This window comes from Haliotis asinina, chromosome 1 (assembly GCF_037392515.1).
Source record: "Haliotis asinina isolate JCU_RB_2024 chromosome 1, JCU_Hal_asi_v2, whole genome shotgun sequence".
Classification (NCBI taxonomy): Eukaryota; Metazoa; Mollusca; class Gastropoda; order Lepetellida; family Haliotidae; genus Haliotis; species Haliotis asinina.
Window position 1 is genome coordinate 64,009,652 of NC_090280.1, and position 22,871 is coordinate 64,032,522.

The following is a 22,871-nucleotide window of genomic DNA, read 5'->3' on the forward strand; positions in this document are numbered from 1 at the left end:
CAACATATTCCGGTAAGAGTGAAAAGAAATTAAGTGCCAGTCACTACAGCACGAAAAATGTCTTTCTGATAAGAGGGTGAGATGTAGCCGTGATCCTCTAGTGGTTAGGACTTTGCGTTGTGGCCGCAAGAACCCCGGTTCGAATCCGGGTCACGGCATGTTACCCCAACTTTTGCAAGGTGAAATTCTCTGCATTTTCCCAGACGCTTGTCTTTCCTGTCGCCCACTAGGACGTAGCCTTTGCTCAAATGTTTTTGCGTCTCAACTGCAGAAGCTTTCAAAATGAAGCCATTTTCTACAGCCATCCACTTGCTACACTGACTATAGAGGCACCTAGTTTTACTACGTTTCATGGCCCACGTGTAGCTGATGTAGCTGCCTAAGTCCTTCACCTCCTTCTCAAACTTTCATGTCATGCAGGGAAACTTGTCCATCTTCTACAGCAACTTACTCTTTGATTTCATTTGAGCGCCTTCATATCCTTCATACTATGGCTGAAAGTTACTCTTATCATCAAGTACATTGCTGATGTCATTAGTAAATGCGGAAACACTTTGCTCACTGACTTGTGTGGGACTTCCAGCTGTTTTTAGAGGGCGTCATCAACATTATACTGTGACAAAGCGATGTGTTTAATGGCTGATCGTAGGAAGGAAAAGGCTGAAAATGTGTATAAATCCCCGGCCCTTTCAGCTGGTAGAACAGCCGTGATCGTCTAGTGGTTAGGACTTTGCGTTGTGGCCAAAAGAACCCAGGTTCGAATCCTGGTCACGGCATCTACACTTTTCATTTTGGGATATCAGCATTCTTTCTTTTTAATGACCGAAGTTACAACAGCTACATGCAGAAGTCGGCCCATTTCAAACTACTGCAGAAAAGAATTCTGATCATTCCGCCACAGTATTTTAGTGGACATGTTTTGGCTAAGATTGGGGACATCTAACCCCAACCCCAACCCGCACCCTACCCCTAATCCAAACCCTGGTCCTAACTCTACGTTTAACCCTAGCCCTATACCTTAACAGTGTCGGAGTGTAAGCCTAGCCCTGATCCTAAGCCCAGCCCTCACTCTGACTCCAACCCTAGCCCAGACTCCTTGCAGCAGTCCTAACCCTCACTGTATCCCTCACCCTAACCCTCATTTTTTTCACTAGTACTGTTGGAGTAGTAAAGTGACTTTGGAAATGAGGACAACTCAGTTATGTTTGTTTGATTTCTCATGAGGCCTAAAATACTGTACCCCAACATATTCCGGTAAGAGTGAAAAGAAATTAAGTGCCAGTCACTACAGCACGAAAAATGTCTTTCTGATAAGAGGGTGAGATGTAGCCGTGATCCTCTAGTGGTTAGGACTTTGCGTTGTGGCCGCAAGAACCCCGGTTCGAATCCGGGTCACGGCATGTTACCCCAACTTTTGCAAGGTGAAATTCTCTGCATTTTCCCAGACGCTTGTCTTTCCTGTCGCCCACTAGGACGTAGCCTTTGCTCAAATGTTTTTGCGTCTCAACTGCAGAAGCTTTCAAAATGAAGCCATTTTCTACAGCCATCCACTTGCTACACTGACTATAGAGGCACCTAGTTTTACTACGTTTCATGGCCCACGTGTAGCTGATGTAGCTGCCTAAGTCCTTCACCTCCTTCTCAAACTTTCATGTCATGCAGGGAAACTTGTCCATCTTCTACAGCAACTTACTCTTTGATTTCATTTGAGCGCCTTCATATCCTTCATACTATGGCTGAAAGTTACTCTTATCATCAAGTACATTGCTGATGTCATTAGTAAATGGCGGAAACACTTTGCTCACTGACTTGTGTGGGACTTCCAGCTGTTTTTAGAGGGCGTCATCAACATTATACTGTGACAAAGCGATGTGTTTAATGGCTGATCGTAGGAAGGAAAAGGCTGAAAATGTGTATAAATCCCCGGCCCTTTCAGCTGGTAGAACAGCCGTGATCGTCTAGTGGTTAGGACTTTGCGTTGTGGCCAAAAGAACCCAGGTTCGAATCCTGGTCACGGCATCTACACTTTTCATTTTGGGATATCAGCATTCTTTCTTTTTAATGACCGAAGTTACAACAGCTACATGCAGACGTCGTCTCATTTCAAACTACTGCAGAAAAGAATTCTGATCATTCCGCCACAGTATTTTAGTGGACATGTTTTGGCTAAGATTGGGGACATCTAACCCCAACCCCAACCCGCACCCTACCCCTAATCCAAACCCTGGTCCTAACTCTACGTTTAACCCTAGCCCTATACCTTAACAGTGTCGAAGTGTAAGCCTAGCCCTGATCCTAAGCCCAGCCCTCACTCTGACTCCAACCCTAGCCCAGACTCCTTGCAGCAGTCCTAACCCTCACTGTATCAATCACCCTAACCCTCATTTTTTTCACTAGTACTGTTGGAGTAGTAAAGTGACTTTGGAAATGAGGACAACTCAGTCATTTTTGTTTGATTTCTCATGAGGCCTAAAATATTGTACCCCAACATATTCCGGTAAGAGTGAAAAGAAATTAAGTGCCAGTCACTACAGCACGAAAAATGTCTTTCTGATAAGAGGGTGAGATGTAGCCGTGATCGTCTAGTGGTTATGACTTTGCGTTGTGGCCGCAAGAACCCCGGTTCGAATCCGGGTCACGGCATGTTACCCCAACTTTTGCAAGGTGAAATTCTCTGCATTTTCCCAGACGCTTGTCTTTCCTGTCGCCCACTAGGACGTAGCCTTTGCTCAAATGTTTTTGCGTCTCAACTGCAGAAGTTTTCAAAATGAAGCCATTTTCTACAGCCATCCACTTGCTACACTGATTATAGAGGCACCTAGTTTTACTATGTTTTATGGCCCACGTGTAGCTGATGTAGCTGCCTAAGTCCTTCACCTCCTTCTCAAACGTTCATGTCATGCAGGGAAACTTGTCCATCTTCTACAGCAACTTACTCTTTGATTTCATTTGAGCGCCTTCATATCCTTCATACTATGGCTGAAAGTTACTCTTATCATCAAGTACATTGCTGATGTCATTAGTAAATGGCGGAAACACTTTGCTCACTGACTTGTGTGGGACTTCCAGCTGTTTTTAAAGGGCGTCATCAACATTATACTGTGACAAAGCGATGTGTTTAATGGCTGATCGTAGGAAGGAAAAGGCTGAAAATGTGTATAAATCCCCGGCCCTTTCAGCTGGTAGAACAGCCGTGATCGTCTAGTGGTTAGGACTTTGCGTTGTGGCCGCAAGAACCCAGGTTCGAATCCTGGTCACGGCATCTACACTTTTCATTTTGGGATATCAGCATTCTTTCTTTTCAATGACCGAAGTTACAACAGCTACATGCAGACGTCGGCCCATTTCAAACTACTGCAGAAAAGAATTCTGATCATTCCGCCACAGTATTTTAGTGGACATGTTTTGGCTAAGATTGGGGACATCTAACCCCAACCCCAACCCGCACCCTACCCCTAATCCAAACCCTGGTCCTAACTCTACGTTTAACCCTAGCCCTATACCTTAACAGTGTCGGAGTGTAAGCCTAGCCCTGATCCTAAGCCCAGCCCTCACTCTGACTCCAACCCTAGCCCAGACTCCTTGCAGCAGTCCTATCCCTCACTGTATCCCTCACCCTAACCCTCATTTTTTTCACTAGTACTGTTGGAGTAGTAAAGTGACTTTGGAAATGAGGACAACTCAGTTATTTTTGTTTGATTTCTCATGAGGCCTAAAATATTGTACCCCAACATATTCCGGTAAGAGTGAAAAGAAATTAAGTGCCAGTCACTACAGCACGAAAAATGTCTTTCTGATAAGAGGGTGAGATGTAGCCGTGATCGTCTAGTGGTTAGGACTTTGCGTTGTGGCCGCAAGAACCCCGGTTCGAATCCGGGTCACGGCATGTTACCCCAACTTTTGCAAGGTGAAATTCTCTGCATTTTCCCAGACGCTTGTCTTTCCTGTCGCCCACTAGGACGTAGCCTTTGCTCAAATGTTTTTGCGTCTCAACTGCAGAAGCTTTCAAAATGAAGCCATTTTCTACAGCCATCCACTTGCTACACTGACTATAGAGGCACCTAGTTTTACTACGTTTTATGACCCACGTGTAGCTGATGTAGCTGCCTAAGTCCTTCACCTCCTTCTCAAACTTTCATGTCATGCAGGGAAACTTGTCCATCTTCTACAGCAACTTACTCTTTGATTTCATTTGAGCGCCTTCATATCCTTCATACTATGGCTGAAAGTTACTCTTATCATCAAGTACATTGCTGATGTCAATAGTAAATGGCGGAAACACTTTGCTCACTGACTTGTGTGGGACTTCCAGCTGTTTTTAGAGGGCGTCATCAACATTATACTGTGACAAAGCGATGTGTTTAATGGCTGATCGTAGGAAGGAAAAGGCTGAAAATGTGTATAAATCCCCGGCCCTTTCAGCTGGTAGAACAGCCGTGATCGTCTAGTGGTTAGGACTTTGCGTTGTGGCCGCAAGAACCCAGGTTCGAATCCTGGTCACGGCATCTACACTTTTCATTTTGGGATATCAGCATTCTTTCTTTTTAATGACGGAAGTTACAACAGCTACATGCAGACGTCGGCCCATTTCAAACTACTGCAGAAAAGAATTCTGATCATTCCGCCACAGTATTTTAGTGGACATGTTTTGGCTAAGAGTGGGGACATCTAACCCTAACCCCAACCCGCACCCTACCCCTAATCCAAACCCTGGTCCTAACTCTACGTTTAACCATAGCCCTATACCTGAACAGTGTCGGAGTGTAAGCCTAGCCCTGATCCTAAGCCCAGCCCTCACTCTGACTCCAACCCTAGCCCAGACTCCTTGCAGCAGTCATAACCCTCACTGTATCAATCACCCTAACCCTCATTTTTTTCACTAGTACTGTTGGAGTAGTAAAGTGACTTTGGAAATGAGGACAACTCAGTCATTTTTGTTTGATTTCTCATGAGGCCTAAAATATTGTACCCCAACATATTCCGGTAAGAGTGAAAAGAAATTAAGTGCCAGTCACTACAGCACGAAAAATGTCTTTCTGATAAGAGGGTGAGATGTAGCCGTGATCGTCTAGTGGTTAGGACTTTGCGTTGTGGCCGCAAGAACCCCGGTTCGAATCCGGGTCACGGCATGTTACCCCAACTTTTGCAAGGTGAAATTCTCTGCTTTTTCCCAGACGCTTGTCTTTCCTGTCGCCCACTAGGACGTAGCCTTTGCTCAAATGTTTTTGCGTCTCAACTGCAGAAGCTTTCAAAATGAAGCCATTTTCTACAGCCATCCACTTGCTACACTGATTATAGAGGCACCTAGTTTTACTACGTTTTATGGCCCACGTGTAGCTGATGTAGCTGCCTAAGTCCTTCACCTCCTTCTCAAACTTTCATGTCATGCAGGGAAACTTGTCCATCTTCTACAGCAACTTACTCTTTGATTTCATTTGAGCGCCTTCATATCCTTCATACTATGGCTGAAAGTTACTCTTATCATCAAGTACATTGCTGATGTCATTAGTAAATGGCGGAAACACTTTGCTCACTGACTTGTGTGGGACTTCCAGCTGTTTTTAGAGGGCGTCATCAACATTATACTGTGACAAAGCGATGTGTTTAATGGCTGATCGTAGGAAGGAAAAGGCTGAAAATGTGTATAAATCCCCGGCCCTTTCAGCTGGTAGAACAGCCGTGATCGTCTAGTGGTTAGGACTTTGCGTTGTGGCCGCAAGAACCCAGGTTCGAATCCTGGTCACGGCATCTACACTTTTCATTTTGGGATATCAGCATTCTTTCTTTTCAATGACCGAAGTTACAACAGCTACATGCAGACGTCGGCCCATTTCAAACTACTGCAGAAAAGAATTCTGATCATTCCGCCACAGTATTTTAGTGGACATGTTTTGGCTAAGATTGGGGACATCTAACCCCAACCCCAACCCGCACCCTACCCCTAATCCAAACCCTGGTCCTAACTCTACGTTTAACCATAGCCCTATACCTGAACAGTGTCGGAGTGTAAGCCTAGCCCTGATCCTAAGCCCAGCCCTCACTCTGACTCCAACCCTAGCCCAGACTCCTTGCAGCAGTCATAACCCTCACTGTATCAATCACCCTAACCCTCATTTTTTTCACTAGTACTGTTGGAGTAGTAAAGTGACTTTGGAAATGAGGACAACTCAGTCATTTTTGTTTGATTTCTCATGAGGCCTAAAATATTGTACCCCAACATATTCCGGTAAGAGTGAAAAGAAATTAAGTGCCAGTCACTACAGCACGAAAAATGTCTTTCTGATAAGAGGGTGAGATGTAGCCGTGATCGTCTAGTGGTTAGGACTTTGCGTTGTGGCCGCAAGAACCCCGGTTCGAATCCGGGTCACGGCATGTTACCCCAACTTTTGCAAGGTGAAATTCTCTGCTTTTTCCCAGACGCTTGTCTTTCCTGTCGCCCACTAGGACGTAGCCTTTGCTCAAATGTTTTTGCGTCTCAACTGCAGAAGCTTTCAAAATGAAGCCATTTTCTACAGCCATCCACTTGCTACACTGATTATAGAGGCACCTAGTTTTACTACGTTTTATGGCCCACGTGTAGCTGATGTAGCTGCCTAAGTCCTTCACCTCCTTCTCAAACTTTCATGTCATGCAGGGAAACTTGTCCATCTTCTACAGCAACTTACTCTTTGATTTCATTTGAGCGCCTTCATATCCTTCATACTATGGCTGAAAGTTACTCTTATCATCAAGTACATTGCTGATGTCATTAGTAAATGGCGGAAACACTTTGCTCACTGACTTGTGTGGGACTTCCAGCTGTTTTTAGAGGGCGTCATCAACATTATACTGTGACAAAGCGATGTGTTTAATGGCTGATCGTAGGAAGGAAAAGGCTGAAAATGTGTATAAATCCCCGGCCCTTTCAGCTGGTAGAACAGCCGTGATCGTCTAGTGGTTAGGACTTTGCGTTGTGGCCGCAAGAACCCAGGTTCGAATCCTGGTCACGGCATCTACACTTTTCATTTTGGGATATCAGCATTCTTTCTTTTTAATGACCGAAGTTACAACAGCTACATGCAGACGTCGGCCCATTTCAAACTACTGCAGAAAAGAATTCTGATCATTCCGCCACAGTATTTTAGTGGACATGTTTTGGCTAAGAGTGGGGACATCTAACCCTAACCCCAACCCGCACCCTACCCCTAATCCAAACCCTGGTCCTAACTCTACGTTTAACCATAGCCCTATACCTTAACAGTGTCGGAGTGTAAGCCTAGCCCTGATCCTAAGCCCAGCCCTCACTCTGACTCCAACCCTAGCCCAGACTCCTTGCAGCAGTCCTAACCCTCACTGTATCAATCACCCTAACCCTCATTTTTTTCACTAGTACTGTTGGAGTAGTAAAGTGACTTTGGAAATGAGGACAACTCAGTCATTTTTGTTTGATTTCTCATGAGGCCTGAAATATTGTACCCCAACATATTCCGGTAAGAGTGAAAAGAAATTAAGTGCCAGTCACTACAGCACGAAAAATGTCTTTCTGATAAGAGGGTGAGATGTAGCCGTGATCGTCTAGTGGTTAGGACTTTGCGTTATGGCCGCAAGAACCCCGGTTCGAATCCGGGTCACGGCATGTTACCCCAACTTTCGCAAGGTGAAATTCTCTGCTTTTTCCCAGACGCTTGTCTTTCCTGTCGCCCACTGGGACGTAGCCTTTGCTCAAATGTTTTTGCGTCTCAACTGCAGAAGCTTTCAAAATGAAGCCATTTTCTACAGCCATCCACTTGCTACACTGATTATAGAGGCACCTAGTTTTACTACGTTTTATGGCCCACGTGTAGCTGATGTAGCTGCCTAAGTCCTTCACCTCCTTCTCAAACTTTCATGTCATGCAGGGAAACTTGTCCATCTTCTACAGCAACTTACTCTTTGATTTCATTTGAGCGCCTTCATATCCTTCATACTATGGCTGAAAGTTACTCTTATCATCAAGTACATTGCTGATGTCATTAGTAAATGGCGGAAACACTTTGCTCACTGACTTGTGTGGGACTTCCAGCTGTTTTTAGAGGGCGTCATCAACATTATACTGTGACAAAGCGATGTGTTTAATGGCTGATCGTAGGAAGGAAAAGGCTGAAAATGTGTATAAATCCCCGGCCCTTTCAGCTGGTAGAACAGCCGTGATCGTCTAGTGGTTAGGACTTTGCGTTGTGGCCGGAAGAACCCAGGTTCGAATCCTGGTCACGGCATCTACACTTTTCATTTTGGGATATCAGCATTCTTTCTTTTTAATGACCGAAGTTACAACAGCTACATGCAGACGTCGGCCCATTTCAAACTACTGCAGAAAAGAATTCTGATCATTCCGCCACAGTATTTTAGTGGACATGTTTTGGCTAAGAGTGGGGACATCTAACCCTAACCCCAACCCGCACCCTACCCCTAATCCAAACCCTGGTCCTAACTCTACGTTTAACCATAGCCCTATACCTTAACAGTGTCGGAGTGTAAGCCTAGCCCTGATCCTAAGCCCAGCCCTCACTCTGACTCCAACCCTAGCCCAGACTCCTTGCAGCAGTCCTAACCCTCACTGTATCAATCACCCTAACCCTCATTTTTTTCACTAGTACTGTTGGAGTAGTAAAGTGACTTTGGAAATGAGGACAACTCAGTCATTTTTGTTTGATTTCTCATGAGGCCTAAAATATTGTACCCCAACATATTCCGGTAAGAGTGAAAAGAAATTAAGTGCCAGTCACTACAGCACGAAAAATGTCTTTCTGATAAGAGGGTGAGATGTAGCCGTGATCGTCTAGTGGTTAGGACTTTGCGTTGTGGCCGCAAGAACCCCGGTTCGAATCCGGGTCACGGCATGTTACCCCAACTTTTGCAAGGTGAAATTCTCTGCATTTTCCCAGACGCTTGTCTTTCCTGTCGCCCACTAGGACGTAGCCTTTGCTCAAATGTTTTTGCGTCTCAACTGCAGAAGCTTTCAAAATGAAGCCATTTTCTACAGCCATCCACTTGCTACACTGACTATAGAGGCACCTAGTTTTACTACGTTTTATGGCCCACGTGTAGCTGATGTAGCTGCCTGAGTCCTTCACCTCCTTCTCAAACGTTCATGTCATGCAGGGAAACTTGTCCATCTTCTACAGCAACTTACTCTTTGATTTCATTTGAGCGCCTTCATATCCTTCATACTATGGCTGAAAGTTACTCTTATCATCAAGTACATTGCTGATGTCATTAGTAAATGGCGGAAACACTTTGCTCACTGACTTGTGTGGGACTTCCAGCTGTTTTTAGAGGGCGTCATCAACATTATACTGTGACAAAGCGATGTGTTTAATGGCTGATCGTAGGAAGGAAAAGGCTGAAAATGTGTATAAATCCCCGGCCCTTTCAGCTGGTAGAACAGCCGTGATCGTCTAGTGGTTAGGACTTTGCGTTGTGGCCAAAAGAACCCAGGTTCGAATCCTGGTCACGGCATCTACACTTTTCATTTTGGGATATCAGCATTCTTTCTTTTCAATGACCGAAGTTACAACAGCTACATGCAGACGTCGGCCCATTTCAAACTACTGCAGAAAAGAATTCTGATCATTCCGCCACAGTATTTTAGTGGACATGTTTTGGCTAAGATTGGGGACATCTAACCCTAACCCCAACCCGCACCCTACCCCCAATCCAAACCCTGGTCCTAACTCTACGTTTAACCCTAGCCCCATACCTTAACAGTGTCGGAGTGTAAGCCTAGCCCTGATCCTAAGCCCAGCCCTCACTCTGACTCCAACCCTAGCCCAGACTCCTTGCAGCAGTCCTAACCCTCACTGTATCCTTCACCCTAACCCTCATTTTTTTTCACTAGTACTGTTGGAGTAGTAAAGTGACTTTGGAAATGAGGACAACTCAGTTATGTTTGTTTGATTTCTCATGAGGCCTAAAATACTGTACCCCAACATATTCCGGTAAGAGTGAAAAGAAATTAAGTGCCAGTCACTACAGCACGAAAAATGTCTTTCTGATAAGAGGGTGAGATGTAGCCGTGATCCTCTAGTGGTTAGGACTTTGCGTTGTGGCCGCAAGAACCCCGGTTCGAATCCGGGTCACGGCATGTTACCCCAACTTTTGCAAGGTGAAATTCTCTGCATTTTCCCAGACGCTTGTCTTTCCTGTCGCCCACTAGGACGTAGCCTTTGCTCAAATGTTTTTGCGTCTCAACTGCAGAAGCTTTCAAAATGAAGCCATTTTCTACAGCCATCCACTTGCTACACTGACTATAGAGGCACCTAGTTTTACTACGTTTCATGGCCCACGTGTAGCTGATGTAGCTGCCTAAGTCCTTCACCTCCTTCTCAAACTTTCATGTCATGCAGGGAAACTTGTCCATCTTCTACAGCAACTTACTCTTTGATTTCATTTGAGCGCCTTCATATCCTTCATACTATGGCTGAAAGTTACTCTTATCATCAAGTACATTGCTGATGTCATTAGTAAATGCGGAAACACTTTGCTCACTGACTTGTGTGGGACTTCCAGCTGTTTTTAGAGGGCGTCATCAACATTATACTGTGACAAAGCGATGTGTTTAATGGCTGATCGTAGGAAGGAAAAGGCTGAAAATGTGTATAAATCCCCGGCCCTTTCAGCTGGTAGAACAGCCGTGATCGTCTAGTGGTTAGGACTTTGCGTTGTGGCCAAAAGAACCCAGGTTCGAATCCTGGTCACGGCATCTACACTTTTCATTTTGGGATATCAGCATTCTTTCTTTTTAATGACCGAAGTTACAACAGCTACATGCAGAAGTCGGCCCATTTCAAACTACTGCAGAAAAGAATTCTGATCATTCCGCCACAGTATTTTAGTGGACATGTTTTGGCTAAGATTGGGGACATCTAACCCCAACCCCAACCCGCACCCTACCCCTAATCCAAACCCTGGTTCTAACTCTACGTTTAACCCTAGCCCTATACCTTAACAGTGTCGGAGTGTAAGCCTAGCCCTGATCCTAAGCCCAGCCCTCACTCTGACTCCAACCCTAGCCCAGACTCCTTGCAGCAGTCCTAACCCTCACTGTATCCCTCACCCTAACCCTCATTTTTTTCACTAGTACTGTTGGAGTAGTAAAGTGACTTTGGAAATGAGGACAACTCAGTTATGTTTGTTTGATTTCTCATGAGGCCTAAAATACTGTACCCCAACATATTCCGGTAAGAGTGAAAAGAAATTAAGTGCCAGTCACTACAGCACGAAAAATGTCTTTCTGATAAGAGGGTGAGATGTAGCCGTGATCCTCTAGTGGTTAGGACTTTGCGTTGTGGCCGCAAGAACCCCGGTTCGAATCCGGGTCACGGCATGTTACCCCAACTTTTGCAAGGTGAAATTCTCTGCATTTTCCCAGACGCTTGTCTTTCCTGTCGCCCACTAGGACGTAGCCTTTGCTCAAATGTTTTTGCGTCTCAACTGCAGAAGCTTTCAAAATGAAGCCATTTTCTACAGCCATCCACTTGCTACACTGACTATAGAGGCACCTAGTTTTACTACGTTTCATGGCCCACGTGTAGCTGATGTAGCTGCCTAAGTCCTTCACCTCCTTCTCAAACTTTCATGTCATGCAGGGAAACTTGTCCATCTTCTACAGCAACTTACTCTTTGATTTCATTTGAGCGCCTTCATATCCTTCATACTATGGCTGAAAGTTACTCTTATCATCAAGTACATTGCTGATGTCATTAGTAAATGCGGAAACACTTTGCTCACTGACTTGTGTGGGACTTCCAGCTGTTTTTAGAGGGCGTCATCAACATTATACTGTGACAAAGCGATGTGTTTAATGGCTGATCGTAGGAAGGAAAAGGCTGAAAATGTGTATAAATCCCCGGCCCTTTCAGCTGGTAGAACAGCCGTGATCGTCTAGTGGTTAGGACTTTGCGTTGTGGCCAAAAGAACCCAGGTTCGAATCCTGGTCACGGCATCTACACTTTTCATTTTGGGATATCAGCATTCTTTCTTTTTAATGACCGAAGTTACAACAGCTACATGCAGAAGTCGGCCCATTTCAAACTACTGCAGAAAAGAATTCTGATCATTCCGCCACAGTATTTTAGTGGACATGTTTTGGCTAAGATTGGGGACATCTAACCCCAACCCCAACCCGCACCCTACCCCTAATCCAAACCCTGGTCCTAACTCTACGTTTAACCCTAGCCCTATACCTTAACAGTGTCGGAGTGTAAGCCTAGCCCTGATCCTAAGCCCAGCCCTCACTCTGACTCCAACCCTAGCCCAGACTCCTTGCAGCAGTCCTAACCCTCACTGTATCCCTCACCCTAACCCTCATTTTTTTCACTAGTACTGTTGGAGTAGTAAAGTGACTTTGGAAATGAGGACAACTCAGTTATGTTTGTTTGATTTCTCATGAGGCCTAAAATACTGTACCCCAACATATTCCGGTAAGAGTGAAAAGAAATTAAGTGCCAGTCACTACAGCACGAAAAATGTCTTTCTGATAAGAGGGTGAGATGTAGCCGTGATCCTCTAGTGGTTAGGACTTTGCGTTGTGGCCGCAAGAACCCCGGTTCGAATCCGGGTCACGGCATGTTACCCCAACTTTTGCAAGGTGAAATTCTCTGCATTTTCCCAGACGCTTGTCTTTCCTGTCGCCCACTAGGACGTAGCCTTTGCTCAAATGTTTTTGCGTCTCAACTGCAGAAGCTTTCAAAATGAAGCCATTTTCTACAGCCATCCACTTGCTACACTGACTATAGAGGCACCTAGTTTTACTACGTTTCATGGCCCACGTGTAGCTGATGTAGCTGCCTAAGTCCTTCACCTCCTTCTCAAACTTTCATGTCATGCAGGGAAACTTGTCCATCTTCTACAGCAACTTACTCTTTGATTTCATTTGAGCGCCTTCATATCCTTCATACTATGGCTGAAAGTTACTCTTATCATCAAGTACATTGCTGATGTCATTAGTAAATGGCGGAAACACTTTGCTCACTGACTTGTGTGGGACTTCCAGCTGTTTTTAGAGGGCGTCATCAACATTATACTGTGACAAAGCGATGTGTTTAATGGCTGATCGTAGGAAGGAAAAGGCTGAAAATGTGTATAAATCCCCGGCCCTTTCAGCTGGTAGAACAGCCGTGATCGTCTAGTGGTTAGGACTTTGCGTTGTGGCCAAAAGAACCCAGGTTCGAATCCTGGTCACGGCATCTACACTTTTCATTTTGGGATATCAGCATTCTTTCTTTTTAATGACCGAAGTTACAACAGCTACATGCAGACGTCGTCTCATTTCAAACTACTGCAGAAAAGAATTCTGATCATTCCGCCACAGTATTTTAGTGGACATGTTTTGGCTAAGATTGGGGACATCTAACCCCAACCCCAACCCGCACCCTACCCCTAATCCAAACCCTGGTCCTAACTCTACGTTTAACCCTAGCCCTATACCTTAACAGTGTCGAAGTGTAAGCCTAGCCCTGATCCTAAGCCCAGCCCTCACTCTGACTCCAACCCTAGCCCAGACTCCTTGCAGCAGTCCTAACCCTCACTGTATCAATCACCCTAACCCTCATTTTTTTCACTAGTACTGTTGGAGTAGTAAAGTGACTTTGGAAATGAGGACAACTCAGTCATTTTTGTTTGATTTCTCATGAGGCCTAAAATATTGTACCCCAACATATTCCGGTAAGAGTGAAAAGAAATTAAGTGCCAGTCACTACAGCACGAAAAATGTCTTTCTGATAAGAGGGTGAGATGTAGCCGTGATCCTCTAGTGGTTATGACTTTGCGTTGTGGCCGCAAGAACCCCGGTTCGAATCCGGGTCACGGCATGTTACCCCAACTTTTGCAAGGTGAAATTCTCTGCATTTTCCCAGACGCTTGTCTTTCCTGTCGCCCACTAGGACGTAGCCTTTGCTCAAATGTTTTTGCGTCTCAACTGCAGAAGTTTTCAAAATGAAGCCATTTTCTACAGCCATCCACTTGCTACACTGATTATAGAGGCACCTAGTTTTACTATGTTTTATGGCCCACGTGTAGCTGATGTAGCTGCCTAAGTCCTTCACCTCCTTCTCAAACGTTCATGTCATGCAGGGAAACTTGTCCATCTTCTACAGCAACTTACTCTTTGATTTCATTTGAGCGCCTTCATATCCTTCATACTATGGCTGAAAGTTACTCTTATCATCAAGTACATTGCTGATGTCATTAGTAAATGGCGGAAACACTTTGCTCACTGACTTGTGTGGGACTTCCAGCTGTTTTTAAAGGGCGTCATCAACATTATACTGTGACAAAGCGATGTGTTTAATGGCTGATCGTAGGAAGGAAAAGGCTGAAAATGTGTATAAATCCCCGGCCCTTTCAGCTGGTAGAACAGCCGTGATCGTCTAGTGGTTAGGACTTTGCGTTGTGGCCGCAAGAACCCAGGTTCGAATCCTGGTCACGGCATCTACACTTTTCATTTTGGGATATCAGCATTCTTTCTTTTCAATGACCGAAGTTACAACAGCTACATGCAGACGTCGGCCCATTTCAAACTACTGCAGAAAAGAATTCTGATCATTCCGCCACAGTATTTTAGTGGACATGTTTTGGCTAAGATTGGGGACATCTAACCCCAACCCCAACCCGCACCCTACCCCTAATCCAAACCCTGGTCCTAACTCTACGTTTAACCCTAGCCCTATACCTTAACAGTGTCGGAGTGTAAGCCTAGCCCTGATCCTAAGCCCAGCCCTCACTCTGACTCCAACCCTAGCCCAGACTCCTTGCAGCAGTCCTATCCCTCACTGTATCCCTCACCCTAACCCTCATTTTTTTCACTAGTACTGTTGGAGTAGTAAAGTGACTTTGGAAATGAGGACAACTCAGTTATTTTTGTTTGATTTCTCATGAGGCCTAAAATATTGTACCCCAACATATTCCGGTAAGAGTGAAAAGAAATTAAGTGCCAGTCACTACAGCACGAAAAATGTCTTTCTGATAAGAGGGTGAGATGTAGCCGTGATCGTCTAGTGGTTAGGACTTTGCGTTGTGGCCGCAAGAACCCCGGTTCGAATCCGGGTCACGGCATGTTACCCCAACTTTTGCAAGGTGAAATTCTCTGCATTTTCCCAGACGCTTGTCTTTCCTGTCGCCCACTAGGACGTAGCCTTTGCTCAAATGTTTTTGCGTCTCAACTGCAGAAGCTTTCAAAATGAAGCCATTTTCTACAGCCATCCACTTGCTACACTGACTATAGAGGCACCTAGTTTTACTACGTTTTATGACCCACGTGTAGCTGATGTAGCTGCCTAAGTCCTTCACCTCCTTCTCAAACTTTCATGTCATGCAGGGAAACTTGTCCATCTTCTACAGCAACTTACTCTTTGATTTCATTTGAGCGCCTTCATATCCTTCATACTATGGCTGAAAGTTACTCTTATCATCAAGTACATTGCTGATGTCAATAGTAAATGGCGGAAACACTTTGCTCACTGACTTGTGTGGGACTTCCAGCTGTTTTTAGAGGGCGTCATCAACATTATACTGTGACAAAGCGATGTGTTTAATGGCTGATCGTAGGAAGGAAAAGGCTGAAAATGTGTATAAATCCCCGGCCCTTTCAGCTGGTAGAACAGCCGTGATCGTCTAGTGGTTAGGACTTTGCGTTGTGGCCGCAAGAACCCAGGTTCGAATCCTGGTCACGGCATCTACACTTTTCATTTTGGGATATCAGCATTCTTTCTTTTTAATGACGGAAGTTACAACAGCTACATGCAGACGTCGGCCCATTTCAAACTACTGCAGAAAAGAATTCTGATCATTCCGCCACAGTATTTTAGTGGACATGTTTTGGCTAAGAGTGGGGACATCTAACCCTAACCCCAACCCGCACCCTACCCCTAATCCAAACCCTGGTCCTAACTCTACGTTTAACCCTAGCCCTATACCTTAACAGTGTCGGAGTGTAAGCCTAGCCCTGATCCTAAGCCCAGCCCTCACTCTGACTCCAACCCTAGCCCAGACTCCTTGCAGCAGTCCTATCCCTCACTGTATCCCTCACCCTAACCCTCATTTTTTTCACTAGTACTGTTGGAGTAGTAAAGTGACTTTGGAAATGAGGACAACTCAGTTATTTTTGTTTGATTTCTCATGAGGCCTAAAATATTGTACCCCAACATATTCCGGTAAGAGTGAAAAGAAATTAAGTGCCAGTCACTACAGCACGAAAAATGTCTTTCTGATAAGAGGGTGAGATGTAGCCGTGATCGTCTAGTGGTTAGGACTTTGCGTTGTGGCCGCAAGAACCCCGGTTCGAATCCGGGTCACGGCATGTTACCCCAACTTTTGCAAGGTGAAATTCTCTGCATTTTCCCAGACGCTTGTCTTTCCTGTCGCCCACTAGGACGTAGCCTTTGCTCAAATGTTTTTGCGTCTCAACTGCAGAAGCTTTCAAAATGAAGCCATTTTCTACAGCCATCCACTTGCTACACTGACTATAGAGGCACCTAGTTTTACTACGTTTTATGACCCACGTGTAGCTGATGTAGCTGCCTAAGTCCTTCACCTCCTTCTCAAACTTTCATGTCATGCAGGGAAACTTGTCCATCTTCTACAGCAACTTACTCTTTGATTTCATTTGAGCGCCTTCATATCCTTCATACTATGGCTGAAAGTTACTCTTATCATCAAGTACATTGCTGATGTCAATAGTAAATGGCGGAAACACTTTGCTCACTGACTTGTGTGGGACTTCCAGCTGTTTTTAGAGGGCGTCATCAACATTATACTGTGACAAAGCGATGTGTTTAATGGCTGATCGTAGGAAGGAAAAGGCTGAAAATGTGTATAAATCCCCGGCCCTTTCAGCTGGTAGAACAGCCGTGATCGTCTAGTGGTTAGGACTTTGCGTTGTGGCCGCAAGAACCCAGGTTCGAATCCTGGTCACGGCATCTACACTTTTCATTTTGGGATATCAGCATTCTTTCTTTTTAATGACGGAAGTTACAACAGCTACATGCAGACGTCGGCCCATTTCAAACTACTGCAGAAAAGAATTCTGATCATTCCGCCACAGTATTTTAGTGGACATGTTTTGGCTAAGAGTGGGGACATCTAACCCTAACCCCAACCCGCACCCTACCCCTAATCCAAACCCTGGTCCTAACTCTACGTTTAACCATAGCCCTATACCTGAACAGTGTCGGAGTGTAAGCCTAGCCCTGATCCTAAGCCCAGCCCTCACTCTGACTCCAACCCTAGCCCAGACTCCTTGCAGCAGTCATAACCCTCACTGTATCAATCACCCTAACCCTCATTTTTTTCACTAGTACTGTTGGAGTAGTAAAGTGACTTTGGAAATGAGGACAACTCAGTCATTTTTGTTTGATTTCTCATGAGGCCTAAAATATTGTACCCCAACATATTCCGGTAAGAGTGAAAAGAAATTAAGTGCCAGTCACTACAGCACGAAAAATGTCTTTCTGATAAGAGGGTGAGATGTAGCCGTGATCGTCTAGTGGTTAGGACTTTGCGTTGTGGCCGCAAGAACCCCGGTTCGAATCCGGGTCACGGCATGTTACCCCAACTTTTGCAAGGTGAAATTCTCTGCTTTTTCCCAGACGCTTGTCTTTCCTGTCGCCCACTAGGACGTAGCCTTTGCTCAAATGTTTTTGCGTCTCAACTGCAGAAGCTTTCAAAATGAAGCCATTTTCTACAGCCATCCACTTGCTACACTGATTATAGAGGCACCTAGTTTTACTACGTTTTATGGCCCACGTGTAGCTGATGTAGCTGCCTAAGTCCTTCACCTCCTTCTCAAACTTTCATGTCATGCAGGGAAACTTGTCCATCTTCTACAGCAACTTACTCTTTGATTTCATTTGAGCGCCTTCATATCCTTCATACTATGGCTGAAAGTTACTCTTATCATCAAGTACATTGCTGATGTCATTAGTAAATGGCGGAAACACTTTGCTCACTGACTTGTGTGGGACTTCCAGCTGTTTTTAGAGGGCGTCATCAACATTATACTGTGACAAAGCGATGTGTTTAATGGCTGATCGTAGGAAGGAAAAGGCTGAAAATGTGTATAAATCCCCGGCCCTTTCAGCTGGTAGAACAGCCGTGATCGTCTAGTGGTTAGGACTTTGCGTTGTGGCCGCAAGAACCCAGGTTCGAATCCTGGTCACGGCATCTACACTTTTCATTTTGGGATATCAGCATTCTTTCTTTTCAATGACCGAAGTTACAACAGCTACATGCAGACGTCGGCCCATTTCAAACTACTGCAGAAAAGAATTCTGATCATTCCGCCACAGTATTTTAGTGGACATGTTTTGGCTAAGATTGGGGACATCTAACCCCAACCCCAACCCGCACCCTACCCCTAATCCAAACCCTGGTCCTAACTCTACGTTTAACCATAGCCCTATACCTGAACAGTGTCGGAGTGTAAGCCTAGCCCTGATCCTAAGCCCAGCCCTCACTCTGACTCCAACCCTAGCCCAGACTCCTTGCAGCAGTCCTAACCCTCACTGTATCAATCACCCTAACCCTCATTTTTTTCACTAGTACTGTTGGAGTAGTAAAGTGACTTTGGAAATGAGGACAACTCAGTCATTTTTGTTTGATTTCTCATGAGGCCTAAAATATTGTACCCCAACATATTCCGGTAAGAGTGAAAAGAAATTAAGTGCCAGTCACTACAGCACGAAAAATGTCTTTCTGATAAGAGGGTGAGATGTAGCCGTGATCGTCTAGTGGTTAGGACTTTGCGTTGTGGCCGCAAGAACCCCGGTTCGAATCCGGGTCACGGCATGTTACCCCAACTTTTGCAAGGTGAAATTCTCTGCTTTTTCCCAGACGCTTGTCTTTCCTGTCGCCCACTAGGACGTAGCCTTTGCTCAAATGTTTTTGCGTCTCAACTGCAGAAGCTTTCAAAATGAAGCCATTTTCTACAGCCATCCACTTGCTACACTGATTATAGAGGCACCTAGTTTTACTACGTTTTATGGCCCACGTGTAGCTGATGTAGCTGCCTAAGTCCTTCACCTCCTTCTCAAACTTTCATGTCATGCAGGGAAACTTGTCCATCTTCTACAGCAACTTACTCTTTGATTTCATTTGAGCGCCTTCATATCCTTCATACTATGGCTGAAAGTTACTCTTATCATCAAGTACATTGCTGATGTCATTAGTAAATGGCGGAAACACTTTGCTCACTGACTTGTGTGGGACTTCCAGCTGTTTTTAGAGGGCGTCATCAACATTATACTGTGACAAAGCGATGTGTTTAATGGCTGATCGTAGGAAGGAAAAGGCTGAAAATGTGTATAAATCCCCGGCCCTTTCAGCTGGTAGAACAGCCGTGATCGTCTAGTGGTTAGGACTTTGCGTTGTGGCCGCAAGAACCCAGGTTCGAATCCTGGTCACGGCATCTACACTTTTCATTTTGGGATATCAGCATTCTTTCTTTTTAATGACCGAAGTTACAACAGCTACATGCAGACGTCGGCCCATTTCAAACTACTGCAGAAAAGAATTCTGATCATTCCGCCACAGTATTTTAGTGGACATGTTTTGGCTAAGAGTGGGGACATCTAACCCTAACCCCAACCCGCACCCTACCCCTAATCCAAACCCTGGTCCTAACTCTACGTTTAACCATAGCCCTATACCTTAACAGTGTCGGAGTGTAAGCCTAGCCCTGATCCTAAGCCCAGCCCTCACTCTGACTCCAACCCTAGCCCAGACTCCTTGCAGCAGTCCTAACCCTCACTGTATCAATCACCCTAACCCTCATTTTTTTCACTAGTACTGTTGGAGTAGTAAAGTGACTTTGGAAATGAGGACAACTCAGTCATTTTTGTTTGATTTCTCATGAGGCCTGAAATATTGTACCCCAACATATTCCGGTAAGAGTGAAAAGAAATTAAGTGCCAGTCACTACAGCACGAAAAATGTCTTTCTGATAAGAGGGTGAGATGTAGCCGTGATCGTCTAGTGGTTAGGACTTTGCGTTGTGGCCGCAAGAACCCCGGTTCGAATCCGGGTCACGGCATGTTACCCCAACTTTTGCAAGGTGAAATTCTCTGCTTTTTCCCAGACGCTTGTCTTTCCTGTCGCCCACTGGGACGTAGCCTTTGCTCAAATGTTTTTGCGTCTCAACTGCAGAAGCTTTCAAAATGAAGCCATTTTCTACAGCCATCCACTTGCTACACTGATTATAGAGGCACCTAGTTTTACTACGTTTTATGGCCCACGTGTAGCTGATGTAGCTGCCTAAGTCCTTCACCTCCTTCTCAAACTTTCATGTCATGCAGGGAAACTTGTCCATCTTCTACAGCAACTTACTCTTTGATTTCATTTGAGCGCCTTCATATCCTTCATACTATGGCTGAAAGTTACTCTTATCATCAAGTACATTGCTGATGTCATTAGTAAATGGCGGAAACACTTTGCTCACTGACTTGTGTGGGACTTCCAGCTGTTTTTAGAGGGCGTCATCAACATTATACTGTGACAAAGCGATGTGTTTAATGGCTGATCGTAGGAAGGAAAAGGCTGAAAATGTGTATAAATCCCCGGCCCTTTCAGCTGGTAGAACAGCCGTGATCGTCTAGTGGTTAGGACTTTGCGTTGTGGCCGGAAGAACCCAGGTTCGAATCCTGGTCACGGCATCTACACTTTTCATTTTGGGATATCAGCATTCTTTCTTTTTAATGACCGAAGTTACAACAGCTACATGCAGACGTCGGCCCATTTCAAACTACTGCAGAAAAGAATTCTGATCATTCCGCCACAGTATTTTAGTGGACATGTTTTGGCTAAGAGTGGGGACATCTAACCCTAACCCCAACCCGCACCCTACCCCTAATCCAAACCCTGGTCCTAACTCTACGTTTAACCATAGCCCTATACCTTAACAGTGTCGGAGTGTAAGCCTAGCCCTGATCCTAAGCCCAGCCCTCACTCTGACTCCAACCCTAGCCCAGACTCCTTGCAGCAGTCCTAACCCTCACTGTATCAATCACCCTAACCCTCATTTTTTTCACTAGTACTGTTGGAGTAGTAAAGTGACTTTGGAAATGAGGACAACTCAGTCATTTTTGTTTGATTTCTCATGAGGCCTAAAATATTGTACCCCAACATATTCCGGTAAGAGTGAAAAGAAATTAAGTGCCAGTCACTACAGCACGAAAAATGTCTTTCTGATAAGAGGGTGAGATGTAGCCGTGATCGTCTAGTGGTTAGGACTTTGCGTTGTGGCCGCAAGAACCCCGGTTCGAATCCGGGTCACGGCATGTTACCCCAACTTTTGCAAGGTGAAATTCTCTGCTTTTTCCCAGACGCTTGTCTTTCCTGTCGCCCACTGGGACGTAGCCTTTGCTCAAATGTTTTTGCGTCTCAACTGCAGAAGCTTTCAAAATGAAGCCATTTTCTACAGCCATCCACTTGCTACACTGATTATAGAGGCACCTAGTTTTACTACGTTTTATGGCCCACGTGTAGCTGATGTAGCTGCCTAAGTCCTTCACCTCCTTCTCAAACTTTCATGTCATGCAGGGAAACTTGTCCATCTTCTACAGCAACTTACTCTTTGATTTCATTTGAGCGCCTTCATATCCTTCATACTATGGCTGAAAGTTACTCTTATCATCAAGTACATTGCTGATGTCATTAGTAAATGGCGGAAACACTTTGCTCACTGACTTGTGTGGGACTTCCAGCTGTTTTTAGAGGGCGTCATCAACATTATACTGTGACAAAGCGATGTGTTTAATGGCTGATCGTAGGAAGGAAAAGGCTGAAAATGTGTATAAATCCCCGGCCCTTTCAGCTGGTAGAACAGCCGTGATCGTCTAGTGGTTAGGACTTTGCGTTGTGGCCGCAAGAACCCAGGTTCGAATCCTGGTCACGGCATCTACACTTTTCATTTTGGGATATCAGCATTCTTTCTTTTTAATGACCGAAGTTACAACAGCTACATGCAGACGTCGGCCCATTTCAAACTACTGCAGAAAAGAATTCTGATCATTCCGCCACAGTATTTTAGTGGACATGTTTTGGCTAAGATTGGGGACATCTAACCCTAACCCCAACCCGCACCCTACCCCTAATCCAAACCCTGGTCCTAACTCTACGTTTAACCATAGCCCTATACCTGAACAGTGTCGGAGTGTAAGCCTAGCCCTGATCCTAAGCCCAGCCCTCACTCTGACTCCAACCCTAGCCCAGACTCCTTGCAGCAGTCCTAACCCTCACTGTATCAATCACCCTAACCCTCATGTTTTTCACTAGTACTGTTGGAGTAGTAAAGTGACTTTGGAAATGAGGACAACTCAGTCATTTTTGTTTGATTTCTCATGAGGCCTAAAATATTGTACCCCAACATATTCCGGTAAGAGTGAAAAGAAATTAAGTGCCAGTCACTACAGCACGAAAAATGTCTTTCTGATAAGAGGGTGAGATGTAGCCGTGATCGTCTAGTGGTTAGGACTTTGCGTTATGGCCGCAAGAACCCCGGTTCGAATCCGGGTCACGGCATGTTACCCCAACTTTTGCAAGGTGAAATTCTCTGCTTTTTCCCAGACGCTTGTCTTTCCTGTCGCCCACTGGGACGTAGCCTTTGCTCAAATGTTTTTGCGTCTCAACTGCAGAAGCTTTCAAAATGAAGTCATTTTCTACAGCCATCCACTTGCTACACTGATTATAGAGGCACCTAGTTTTACTACGTTTTATGGCCCACGTGTAGCTGATGTAGCTGCCTAAGTCCTTCACCTCCTTCTCAAACTTTCATGTCATGCAGGGAAACTTGTCCATCTTCTACAGCAACTTACTCTTTGATTTCATTTGAGCGCCTTCATATCCTTCATACTATGGCTGAA

General features: G+C 45.0%; 31 non-coding genes across 31 annotated transcripts; all 31 read left to right on the forward strand.

The window, feature by feature from the left end:
• Positions 1 to 86: 86 nt before the first annotated feature.
• On the forward strand, positions 87 to 158 carry Trnah-gug (transfer RNA histidin (anticodon GUG)). The gene has a single exon. It is a non-coding gene; the product is annotated as a tRNA-His (tRNA).
• Positions 159 to 1,328: 1,170 nt separating this feature from the next.
• On the forward strand, positions 1,329 to 1,400 carry Trnah-gug (transfer RNA histidin (anticodon GUG)). The gene has a single exon. It is a non-coding gene; the product is annotated as a tRNA-His (tRNA).
• A 1,171-nt stretch (positions 1,401 to 2,571) lies between these two features.
• Positions 2,572 to 2,643, forward strand: Trnah-gug (transfer RNA histidin (anticodon GUG)). The gene has a single exon. It is a non-coding gene; the product is annotated as a tRNA-His (tRNA).
• A 547-nt stretch (positions 2,644 to 3,190) lies between these two features.
• On the forward strand, positions 3,191 to 3,262 carry Trnah-gug (transfer RNA histidin (anticodon GUG)). Its single transcript has one exon. It is a non-coding gene; the product is annotated as a tRNA-His (tRNA).
• Positions 3,263 to 3,814: 552 nt separating this feature from the next.
• Trnah-gug (transfer RNA histidin (anticodon GUG)) lies at positions 3,815 to 3,886 on the forward strand. The gene has a single exon. It is a non-coding gene; the product is annotated as a tRNA-His (tRNA).
• Positions 3,887 to 4,433: 547 nt separating this feature from the next.
• Trnah-gug (transfer RNA histidin (anticodon GUG)) lies at positions 4,434 to 4,505 on the forward strand. The gene has a single exon. It is a non-coding gene; the product is annotated as a tRNA-His (tRNA).
• A 552-nt stretch (positions 4,506 to 5,057) lies between these two features.
• On the forward strand, positions 5,058 to 5,129 carry Trnah-gug (transfer RNA histidin (anticodon GUG)). The gene has a single exon. It is a non-coding gene; the product is annotated as a tRNA-His (tRNA).
• Positions 5,130 to 5,676: 547 nt separating this feature from the next.
• On the forward strand, positions 5,677 to 5,748 carry Trnah-gug (transfer RNA histidin (anticodon GUG)). The gene has a single exon. It is a non-coding gene; the product is annotated as a tRNA-His (tRNA).
• Positions 5,749 to 6,300: 552 nt separating this feature from the next.
• Trnah-gug (transfer RNA histidin (anticodon GUG)) lies at positions 6,301 to 6,372 on the forward strand. Its single transcript has one exon. It is a non-coding gene; the product is annotated as a tRNA-His (tRNA).
• Positions 6,373 to 6,919: 547 nt separating this feature from the next.
• On the forward strand, positions 6,920 to 6,991 carry Trnah-gug (transfer RNA histidin (anticodon GUG)). The gene has a single exon. It is a non-coding gene; the product is annotated as a tRNA-His (tRNA).
• Positions 6,992 to 7,543: 552 nt separating this feature from the next.
• Trnah-aug (transfer RNA histidin (anticodon AUG)) lies at positions 7,544 to 7,615 on the forward strand. Its single transcript has one exon. It is a non-coding gene; the product is annotated as a tRNA-His (tRNA).
• A 547-nt stretch (positions 7,616 to 8,162) lies between these two features.
• Positions 8,163 to 8,234, forward strand: Trnah-gug (transfer RNA histidin (anticodon GUG)). The gene has a single exon. It is a non-coding gene; the product is annotated as a tRNA-His (tRNA).
• A 552-nt stretch (positions 8,235 to 8,786) lies between these two features.
• On the forward strand, positions 8,787 to 8,858 carry Trnah-gug (transfer RNA histidin (anticodon GUG)). Its single transcript has one exon. It is a non-coding gene; the product is annotated as a tRNA-His (tRNA).
• Positions 8,859 to 10,030: 1,172 nt separating this feature from the next.
• Positions 10,031 to 10,102, forward strand: Trnah-gug (transfer RNA histidin (anticodon GUG)). Its single transcript has one exon. It is a non-coding gene; the product is annotated as a tRNA-His (tRNA).
• A 1,170-nt stretch (positions 10,103 to 11,272) lies between these two features.
• Positions 11,273 to 11,344, forward strand: Trnah-gug (transfer RNA histidin (anticodon GUG)). Its single transcript has one exon. It is a non-coding gene; the product is annotated as a tRNA-His (tRNA).
• A 1,170-nt stretch (positions 11,345 to 12,514) lies between these two features.
• Trnah-gug (transfer RNA histidin (anticodon GUG)) lies at positions 12,515 to 12,586 on the forward strand. The gene has a single exon. It is a non-coding gene; the product is annotated as a tRNA-His (tRNA).
• A 1,171-nt stretch (positions 12,587 to 13,757) lies between these two features.
• Positions 13,758 to 13,829, forward strand: Trnah-gug (transfer RNA histidin (anticodon GUG)). The gene has a single exon. It is a non-coding gene; the product is annotated as a tRNA-His (tRNA).
• A 547-nt stretch (positions 13,830 to 14,376) lies between these two features.
• On the forward strand, positions 14,377 to 14,448 carry Trnah-gug (transfer RNA histidin (anticodon GUG)). Its single transcript has one exon. It is a non-coding gene; the product is annotated as a tRNA-His (tRNA).
• Positions 14,449 to 15,000: 552 nt separating this feature from the next.
• Positions 15,001 to 15,072, forward strand: Trnah-gug (transfer RNA histidin (anticodon GUG)). Its single transcript has one exon. It is a non-coding gene; the product is annotated as a tRNA-His (tRNA).
• Positions 15,073 to 15,619: 547 nt separating this feature from the next.
• On the forward strand, positions 15,620 to 15,691 carry Trnah-gug (transfer RNA histidin (anticodon GUG)). The gene has a single exon. It is a non-coding gene; the product is annotated as a tRNA-His (tRNA).
• A 552-nt stretch (positions 15,692 to 16,243) lies between these two features.
• On the forward strand, positions 16,244 to 16,315 carry Trnah-gug (transfer RNA histidin (anticodon GUG)). The gene has a single exon. It is a non-coding gene; the product is annotated as a tRNA-His (tRNA).
• Positions 16,316 to 16,862: 547 nt separating this feature from the next.
• Positions 16,863 to 16,934, forward strand: Trnah-gug (transfer RNA histidin (anticodon GUG)). The gene has a single exon. It is a non-coding gene; the product is annotated as a tRNA-His (tRNA).
• Positions 16,935 to 17,486: 552 nt separating this feature from the next.
• Trnah-gug (transfer RNA histidin (anticodon GUG)) lies at positions 17,487 to 17,558 on the forward strand. Its single transcript has one exon. It is a non-coding gene; the product is annotated as a tRNA-His (tRNA).
• Positions 17,559 to 18,105: 547 nt separating this feature from the next.
• On the forward strand, positions 18,106 to 18,177 carry Trnah-gug (transfer RNA histidin (anticodon GUG)). The gene has a single exon. It is a non-coding gene; the product is annotated as a tRNA-His (tRNA).
• Positions 18,178 to 18,729: 552 nt separating this feature from the next.
• Trnah-gug (transfer RNA histidin (anticodon GUG)) lies at positions 18,730 to 18,801 on the forward strand. The gene has a single exon. It is a non-coding gene; the product is annotated as a tRNA-His (tRNA).
• A 547-nt stretch (positions 18,802 to 19,348) lies between these two features.
• On the forward strand, positions 19,349 to 19,420 carry Trnah-gug (transfer RNA histidin (anticodon GUG)). Its single transcript has one exon. It is a non-coding gene; the product is annotated as a tRNA-His (tRNA).
• Positions 19,421 to 19,972: 552 nt separating this feature from the next.
• On the forward strand, positions 19,973 to 20,044 carry Trnah-gug (transfer RNA histidin (anticodon GUG)). Its single transcript has one exon. It is a non-coding gene; the product is annotated as a tRNA-His (tRNA).
• A 547-nt stretch (positions 20,045 to 20,591) lies between these two features.
• On the forward strand, positions 20,592 to 20,663 carry Trnah-gug (transfer RNA histidin (anticodon GUG)). Its single transcript has one exon. It is a non-coding gene; the product is annotated as a tRNA-His (tRNA).
• Positions 20,664 to 21,215: 552 nt separating this feature from the next.
• On the forward strand, positions 21,216 to 21,287 carry Trnah-gug (transfer RNA histidin (anticodon GUG)). Its single transcript has one exon. It is a non-coding gene; the product is annotated as a tRNA-His (tRNA).
• A 547-nt stretch (positions 21,288 to 21,834) lies between these two features.
• On the forward strand, positions 21,835 to 21,906 carry Trnah-gug (transfer RNA histidin (anticodon GUG)). Its single transcript has one exon. It is a non-coding gene; the product is annotated as a tRNA-His (tRNA).
• A 552-nt stretch (positions 21,907 to 22,458) lies between these two features.
• On the forward strand, positions 22,459 to 22,530 carry Trnah-aug (transfer RNA histidin (anticodon AUG)). Its single transcript has one exon. It is a non-coding gene; the product is annotated as a tRNA-His (tRNA).
• Positions 22,531 to 22,871: the final 341 nt, after the last annotated feature.